Here is a 9551-nt window from a genome sequence, read left to right on the forward strand (position 1 = left end):
TCGAAGGCAAGTCTGGGCTGCGGAGCCCTGGGGTGAAATATGGCTCAGGAAAGGGGAGTCTGTGGGTGGCGGAGCTTGATGAAGGCCACTAGGCCATTACTTAACCATCCTGATGGGCTTTACACTCCCAGTGGTGACATTTTTGCTTTGATTGCTTAAAAAAACAGAGTGGTACCTCTCCCGGTCATTTTTCTGCTTTTTCCTCATAAATGAAAAGGCAGATGTTTCCCAGAAGAGTTGTAGCTAGAATCTCATTTCTCCTTAGTGCCTTGCAGCTCAGGAGGAGATGAGAGACACTGCCACCCCTTGGGCCTGCCCTCCCTCCCAGTCCCGGCCCCTCATCTCCACCTCAGCATGCTTTCTTGGTGGTCTCCCTGCTGACTCCTGCTCAGGGCTTCTGGCCTGTGTCTCTTTCTCTCTGCCTTCCCCTCGCCCTCCCCTTCCATCCTTCCCCTTTGTCTCCTCTGGGAGTGCTTCCCCATTCCCTCCCCACCTCCTTCCTCAACCCTTCCTCCTCTCTCCCACTTTCCAGCTCCCTCCCCATTTTGCAGATGAGCAAATGGAGACTCAAAGCCAAGGAGCACCTAGCTTATCCCCTGGGTGGTCAGGGCACCAAGGCTGCTGGTCGTGTCATCTGTAGCATGGGGAGGCTGGATGATCGTCCCCCCAGCTGGGTTGTCTGTGCTGTAGTGTTCACCTGGGAAGCCGCAGGTCTGGCTAGCGCAGGCCCTTGCTCTGTGGCTGAGCAGCATCGCCAGCTGGGAGCTGGTGAGAGATGCAGAACCCCCCATGCAGATTCAGCACTTTAATGCTATTCCCCCTGAGATTCATAGGCACATCAGAGTTTGCACTGAGCATTTTCAGGGGAGGGTCTAGATCCCCCCAGTCCTTCCTCCAGGGGCACTGTATACCCCTCAGGGGCTGCAGGTGTGGCCACAGCCACTGCAGCAACCCCCGTCCACCCCTCTTCTGCACCAAGGAAGCACGTCAGGGTCCCCACCAGGCTGCCCAGCCCAGAGTGGGGCCGCAGTGGGCACGGCTTGGCCAACTGCCCTGGTTCTCTTGTTGCTTAGTTAGGTCTTGATAAATAATGGCTTGGAGACAGCTGGAAACCATAACCTGGCATTAGCGGCTGGGCCCTTCCACCTCTTTCCTTCCACTGAGGTAGGCCTCGGTGGGCAGCTGTGGCCTGGGCCAAGCCCACTGTGGTGGGGAGGGCCGTGGGAGCCTAGCAGAGGCAGGATGTGAAGGAGCTGGGATCCTGCTGTGTGGTGAGCCTCCCAAGTCAGCTGCTCTGGCCCGAGCCTCAGGCCTCCCCACGAGGTTCTGAGAGCTGCCCTGGGAAGAGAGGTCATTGGTTTCTGGGAAGCCCATGGGGCAGGGTGCTCCCAGCCCCCGTGGCTAGTGTCCGGGCTCGAAACATGGCTGTCTCTCCCAATCGAAGCCCCTCATTTGACAGGAAGAAACAGGTCCAGTGCAGGGAAGGGACTCGGTTAAGGTCACACAGCTTGTCCTTGGACATAAATAGCAACCCCAGTCAGGACAGAAGTGATTCAGCTCCCAAATCCTGGAGTCATCCTTTGACTCACCTCCTTCCCTCACACGCCCTGTAGCAGATTAGTGATGGCCAAAAATTCTCCACTTCTCCTCCCACTGAAAGGTGAAGGCGGTAGCTAATCACCTTCCTCTTGAGTCAGGGCCGGCACGGTGTCATGTGACCAATAGAAGGTGGTGGAATGAGATTCTAGGACTAGATGCTTGATCACAAGAGGCTTCCACCTTGGTTTGTCGGAACACTTGCTCTTGTCACCAGCTGCTCGTTATGAGAAAGAAGCCTGGAGCACCTGGGAGAGGCCTGTGGGAAGAGGAATAGACCTTGGGCCACCTGCCTGGGACAAGCTCCCAGCCGCTGTCACACACACTGGCTGTGCCTGAGCTGTCTTGGAGGTGGCTCTGGTAGCTCCTGTCAGGCTGCCCCGGCCGGTGTCACATGGAACACATGAGCCTTCCTCATTGAACCCTGCCAAATTGCAGACTCATGAGCAAAATAAATTAGTGTGGTTGTTTTAAGCCACCAAGTATTGGGGGTGGTTTGTTATGTGGAAATAGACAACTGGAATGCACCCTGAATCAATCTGTCAGCTTTGCCTTCTAAATATATCTAGAATCCAACCTCCATAATCTCTTACTTGGAAGATTACAATAGTCTCCTGATGGATGGGTCTTCCTGCCTCTGGTCCCTGGCCCCCTACAATCTGTTCTGCTAAAACAGAAGTCAGATCAGGCCCTTCTGCTTGAACCCTCCCCAGGCTCCACAGTCCACTCAGAGTGAGAGGTGAAGTACTTTCCACATCCAGCAATCCCTGCAGGATCAGATGCCACTTACGTCCCTGTCCTCGCCTCCTCCTGTCTCCTGGACTCCCTCTATTGCAGCCACTGGGCTTGTTAGTTTTTGACCATTCAAAGTTCACTCTGGCCCCAGGATCTTTGCATCTACTGCTTTTCTTGAGCCTGCATCCCATCGCTTGCAGATACCCTGCTAGCCCACTCCCTCATTTCATTTAGATCTCTAGTCAAATTTTCCAGAGGGACTTTCCTGATCACACTACATCAAGCAGCATCCCTATCCTTCCCCTGCTCCCTTATCCTTATCTTTCTCCATAGCACATAGCACTGGCGATCTACATGTTTATTTTATTACCCCTCTTTCCCGACTGGAACACAGTCTCCTTGTGGAGGGGAGGGGGTTGTCTGTCTGCGTCACTGCTGAATCCCCAGCACCCAGCTCAGCTTATGGCCTGCCGTGGGTGCTCAGAACATATTTGTGGGTGGAGGAATGCATGAGAGCTGACCTGGGGAGCCTGGGGGCCCTGAGGGTCCTGGGGTGCTGGCAGGGCTCCTGCCTTTCTCCTGCAAACTTCGCTTCCCAGGGGCCCTTGCTGTGGGCTTCTGGTTCTGGAGGAAGCACAGGGGGCTCCCAGGCCACACGCTGCACCCCTCCCCCTCAGGTCCTCCCACCTCCTCAGCACCCAGTGTCTCCCTTTGGGCCTCCCTCACACTTGCCCCTGCCCCTTGAATGGCTTCCTCCAGTCTCTGCTGCTTGTTGAAATCTCACCTGGCTCAGCTGGCCACCTGGGATTTCATGAAGGCTTCTGGAAAACAGAGCGAGTTAAGTGCCTGGCTGCAAAGTGAGGCTGTTTTGGGGGGAGCCCACCCCAGAACTCTCTGCGCTGTCTGTAGCCAGATCAGGCCCAGATGATTTTCCTCCCTGCTCAGCTCAGCATCCCTGGCTCCCCCAGCCTTGCCTCTCCTCCCATGCAGCATTTTCTTCCGCAAGTCCCAGGCTTGGTACAGCTGGCACCCGTGGGGCCGCTCCTCTCACCTGGAGACAGCGCCAGGCCCCGTGCCACGTTAAGAGGCCTCACTTGGCACTGCAGCTCCCAGCTCTCCCCCAGAATGTCTGCACCCACATTAACATGTCTGACATCCTTTCAGCCACATACGGCGGCTGGAGGACCTGCTTGCAGCTACTTCTATCTCAGAGATGAAGTCTGCAGGGCACAGGAAGAGAACCTTAGCCCTGAGTCTCAAAAAGTATTTTCTATTTGGCTCTGGAACCTGGTTCTGCTCTTCGTCTGCCTGCAGGAGGCCTTGGGAGAGCCTCGAGCCCGAAGCTGTGCTGTGAAAACCTGAGGGAGGGGGACAGAGTCCCACCTTTAGGTGCTGAGGAGGCGGCACCACTTGGTCACGTCAAATCCAAGATTCCATTCATTTAAAGAGTGGCGGCTGTCGTAGGTACCATGAAAGGGGGGAAATGCTGCTGATTAAACCAGGAGGCGCCATCAATAACTAGACGGACCTTAGTTTCAGCGATATTAAAATGTGAGAGCAAATGTGCATCTTTGATAAAATACGGTTGTGATGGAGGTGGAACGGCCCCTTCCTCTCTAAGCTAGGCGCTCTCTGGCTCACACCTTCCCTGGAAAGGAAGGAATGGAAGGGTTGCCTCTGATCCAAAGGCTTTGGCTCCCACCCTTGCCAGGGGTGTCTGTGAGAAGAACCAGAGATGGGGGTGATATCAACAGAGGGCTGGGGGGGGGTGTGGGAAGCTGAGAAGGGGATCCTGGCAGTAGAGAGTGGAAATGAATCTACCACCTACAGAGCCTGTTGAATAATAAAGTCACAAGCCCAGCCACCGTCTTGTCAGCCCAGAGCAAAACAGATGGCCTCAGCCCCTGTCCCCCCATCTGAGTCATGGAGGAGTAGCAGGCGCAGTGACTGTCCTAACCCCTCCCCCGGGTTACTCAGCTCCCTGCTGCTCAGAGATGCTCTCTGCCTGGGGGAAGGAAGGAGAAGGGGTGCTGGAGGGAGCCTCCTCCTTGGATTTCTGGGAGGGAAACCTAAGTCTGCAATGGGGAGTCATCATCACCAGTCCAGGGAGATGGGGTGATGTGGGAAGGACAGACGAGGGAGCAGGGCCCAGAAACACGAGGGGAACATCTGGCTGCAGTGGGAGGGACTGGAGTTTGACCTGCAGGAGGAAAGGGATCCTTTGCCGGCTGAAGGGACCCTCCTTCCCCAAGGTTACCCCATTTTCCCGAGGCAGCTTGCATCCAGTGACTGGTAAATGCACAGCATAAGGGAAGGTCCTCCAGGCCTCCTGGGCGGCTGCCTGCAGGACCATCCCCTACTGGCAGCTCCTGGGGATGGGGGTCGGGGTGGGGGAAGCCAAGGCTTTTGCTGTGCCTGCCTCAGGGCCCAGTTCTGTACCCTGCCCCATCTTACCTCCTTCGCTCCCCCATGGGTCCTGTCTCCAGGAAACCCACACATGACCCTCCAGCTCAGAGTCTGTTTCCCAGGAACCTGACCTGTCGCATTTGGAGTAAACAAGATGGAGCAGTGAGTGGTTGCAGGGAGTCCCACTCTGAAGCTGGCAGGTGCCCCAGACAACCCCTGGAGACTCCTCCCAAGCCTATGGGTCCTCTGGGTAGGAGGGAGCTCTCAGTGGCTCCCCTGGGAGTTCTCCACATCAGCCCATGGTCCCTGCCCACCCACAAGGCCAGAGGAGAGGCAACAGATCTGGGAACCATGTGTCTGGACCATGGCAGGGGCAGGGGATGCAGATAGAGCCCAAGAGGGGGTGCGGGGGTGAGGGGGTGGCTAGGGGATATTTGGCAGGTGATACAGGCTCTGAGGGCCCCAAGTGAGGCTGTGGGCAGTGGACCCCCCCTATCTGAGTACAGAGCAGAGCATATTTGAGCTGTATACAAAGCTGGGTTGGCCAGTACAAGACTACATATGATTGCATGTGTAGGAGAGTGGGCACAAAAATGTGTGTGTGCATGTGGAGGTATGAGAAAGTGTGTGTGTGCTTACACCTGGCATGTAAGCATGTGGTTATGAGTGCGCACGGCTGAGTATGTGCCCGTAGGCATGAGTGTATGCAAACAGGCCCGTGTGTTTATCGATGTGCCTATGTGTGGGTACAGACAACTCATGGAGGCGACTCATCCTCTGTTTCATCTCCCTTACCAGCTTCAGCCTTCCTGTCTTGCCTCAGATCCTCTGCCTAAGCTGTCTTAAGACCAGCTCTTCCTTCCTAAGTCTTCGCCTCCTCCAGGAAGACTACCTTGGTGAAGATGACACAATTGCCGAGCCATCCTTTCTTGTGTTTTTTCTCACCGGAACAATTTACCTGTGGATTCAGCTCCATGTATTTGTCTGTATCCCACCATCAGACTGGGAGGTTTCCAAGCCTGGGAACAGCCTTTCCCCAATGGCCAGGATCTCCCCAAAGATGGGAACTGGAATCCTAACTGCCTTCCAGACTGTGCTTCATAAGCCCCACTGCTAAGGCCCTGAGAGAAGTGGAGGGCTGGGGACCTCACTCCCTCGCACCAAGCCCAGTCTCCTTTCTGGATGACCTATGTGGGTAGTTCAGCAGAAGGAGCTACAGGCTAGGCATTGGGACAGTTGTGTTCTCATCTTGACTCAGTGTGACTTGGGAAAAACGTCTGTTTTCTGGGTCCTGAGTGCCTCATTTGTAACGTAGGTGGTTAGACAGGTGGTCCCAGGGCACCTCATGGCCCTGCCCTCTGCCAACACAGCTCTGGTGTCCTACAGACCCGTGCAGCCCCTTGTTCCTCCCCCTGACCCCAGTCCACCTCTCTGTCCTCACTTTAAGCTGGTCAATTGACCTGGCGGCCAGCAGTGCCAGCCCCCTCAGCCATGCAGAGGGTATGGAGAGGGTCACTGTGGGCCACACGTCCTGTGTTATTACATTGAGTAAGCTGACAAAAGCCATCAGAAGATAAATCATTTAATAGGAGATTAAAAACCAATGAGAGCAGCTGGGGTTCTGACCCAGAGTCTCTGCGTTTTTAATTTAATTTCTTTTGCTGCTCAAATCACAACATTCTAAAATGATAGAAGTAGCTGTGTTTGCTCATGGGTTTTATCATTAATTGATTTGGCTGAGGTTTTCCCATAAGCTTCATCTTTTGGAACATGCTTCTCATTTTAAGCCTCTGGACTGAGCAAGGAGGGGAAGTGCAAGATATGTGGGAACTGGAGTGGGCGCGAAGGGTCTGCCCTTGGCAAACACCTCCCCGGGGGCAGTGGGTCCTGGACCAGTGCAGAAGCCTGGTGGCAGCTTGGTGGCGTTGCTGCCTCAGCATCCAGAGCAGGCAACTCACAGCCTTCGGTCTAAGAGGCCAGAGGCTGGGCATCAGGTGACGCTGGGCAGGCCGGGCGGGGGAGGGGGGTGCCCCGGCGGGGCTGGTTTCCGGCCAGGCGGGCCTCACCCCCACGGCTGCGCAGGTCAGTGGCGGCCGGAGCCCACGCGCGTGTCCCCCCGCTGCCCGTCTCCATTGGGCCCTTCCCCTGGACAGGAGCCCAGGGCTGCCCGGGGCCAGGCCCCAGCTCTGACAGCCGCTGGTCAGGGCTTGGGCCGCGCGATCGGAGAAGCCCTCACGGAAGAGGGACAGTACGAGTCGGCAATACACGTGCTGTTTAATTTCTGTTTCTAGGTGGTAACCTACGGGCCTGAAGCACGAGGACGAGGGTTCCGTTATCAGAGCCCTTTTGGTGGCACGTGAGGGGCCGCCGCCTGGAGCCCAGGCAGGCGGGAGGGAAGCCGTTACTTGGCGACCCCAAGGGCGGGCCGGCGCGGGACCCGTCCCCGCCCTCAGCCCTGTCCCGGGTCGGGCGGCTCCATCCCCCCGAGGCTGCGGCAGGAAAGACCGCTCCAGGCCCGGGGACCTCGCGGGAGCTCTGATTGGCCCAGCTTGGGGCACATGCTCACCCCGGGCCAATCGCCGTGGCCTGTGGGCGGGATCAGCTCCCACTGCCCTCCTGCTTCCTCCAGCGGAGCAGGCTCCCGAGTTAGGCGTCCTGTTCCTGGGGGCGAGGGAGTCCAGCTTCCCTGTCAAACCACTGTCACATTTGGATGCGGTTCCTACCAAGTTTCCCTTCTCAAGGCAAACGCCCCGTAGAAGAGAAGGCGTGTAATGGAAGAGGAAACCGAGTAGGACCCACGTGTGGCAAGATGCCGGGCACCGCAACCAGGGCGTGCGCTCCAGAGCCCCTGGGACACGGCTCCTACCCACCGACTGACAAAATGAAATCTCTGGGGACACTGGGTGACTCAGCGGTTGAGCGTTCGCTTTTGGCTCAGGTCGTGATCCCGGGGTCCTGGGATCCAGTCCCACGTCGGGCTCCCTGCACGGAGCCTGCTGCTCCCTCTGCCTGTGTCTCTGCCTGTCTCTGTGTGTGTCTCTCATGAATAAATAAATAAGATCTTTTTTTTTTTTTAATGAAATGTCTCTACATCCAGGATATGGGAAACAGAAACACTCCACTCTTGGTATCACTGCTTGGGAGCACAAGGTAGCAGCGCCCTGGGAAGGGGAAGGTGGGCATGCCCTGCACCCCAACTGCACTTTGGGGTGTAAATCCCAGAGCCAGTCTCACTCGTGTGCACAAGGAAACCTAAGAGCTACAGTCTGTTCTGTGTGTGTGTGTGTGTGTGTGTGTGTGTGGTTTGGAGAGAGAGAGAGAGAGAGTGACTGTGGGGGAGGGCAGAGGGAGAGAGAGAATCTCCAACAGGTGAGATTCTACTCTCTGTAAACTCCTACCCAGGGCTCCATCTCACAACTGAGGATCACCACCTGAGCCAAAACCAAGACTCCGACACTTAATCCATTGAGCCACCCATGGACCCCAGAGCTGCAGCATTTTTTGGGGAAAAATGTTGTCCATAGTCTCAGCATTTATTAACCAGAGAAAGGATAAATAACGTGTGGGATACATAAATGGTGTTCTTGACAAGAATTAAAATTAATGTTTCATGTTACCAAGACGGATTAAGTGCATAAACATTGTTGATTGAAAAAAGCAACTCCCAGAAAGTCTTGTTCTATTTAAGAAGCTGTAAAACTGAACAAATATTATATATTACTTATAGATACACACGAGTGGTATGTATGTTTAAAATCATGCATGGGAATGACACCAACTTAGGGTGGCTACTTTTGGAGAGGGAAGAGGCTATGTAAGGAACTGGGAGAAATATACAAAGGATTTCAATTGTATGTGTAATGCTTTATTTCTTAAAAAATGATCTAAAACAAAATTTAAAAAGGGGCTCATTCTGTGTGTGTGTGTGTGTTTGTGTGCATATCTGTGATGTCCTGCTATTCACTGAACATTTTATAATGAACATGGAAACATGATTTTTTTAAAATTTTTATTTATTTATGATAGTCACACACAGAGAGAGAGAGAGAGAGAGGCAGAGACACAGGCAGAGGGAGAAGCAGGCTCATGCACCGGGAGCCCGACGTGGGATTCGATCCCTGGTCTCCAGGGTCGTGCCCTGAGCCAAAGGCAGGCGCTAAACCGCTGCACCACCCAGGGTTCCCTGGAAACATGATTATTAATGTCTGCATAGTATCCCTTAAAAGGGATGTGCCCATGTCCTATTGTTACATATACTGGTGTTTTTTTTTCTCCTATTTTTCCTCATCATAGTGCCTGTCCTTATACAAATTATTTTCTTAGGGCACAAAGCTGTGTCAAAGATTTAAGCTCTTTTTAAGGCTCTTGGTAATTATTGGGGGTCACAGGGTTTGTCAGAACTCCTTCAGTTGCAAGTGACAGAAAACCAATGCAAACTGGCTTAAGTAAGGAGGGAACACATGCTGGTTTATGTTGCTGAAAAGACCAGGGAAGAAGGTTGTCCTCAGGGGCTGATTTCTGAGGCCTCTGCCACCCACTAGTCCCTCTTTCTCCACCCTCACCTCTGCCTTCCTCAGAATCAGCTTCTTCACAGGTAGGCGCCTCCACAAGGCACAGGTGTTTCTGCCACTCTAGGTGCCCACTGGCTGTATTAGTTTCCTAGGGCTGCCGAAACAAATTACGACAAACCCAGTATTCCTTCTTAAAAACAAAAAACAAAACAAAACAAAACAAAAAAACCCAAACTTTATTTATTTGAGAGAGAGAGAGAGAGAAAATGAGCGGGTGCGGGGAGAGGGAGAGGGAGAAGCAGG

The sequence above is a fragment of the Canis lupus genome, chromosome 12, assembly GCF_003254725.2.
Source record: "Canis lupus dingo isolate Sandy chromosome 12, ASM325472v2, whole genome shotgun sequence".
NCBI lineage: Eukaryota > Metazoa > Chordata > Mammalia > Carnivora > Canidae > Canis > Canis lupus.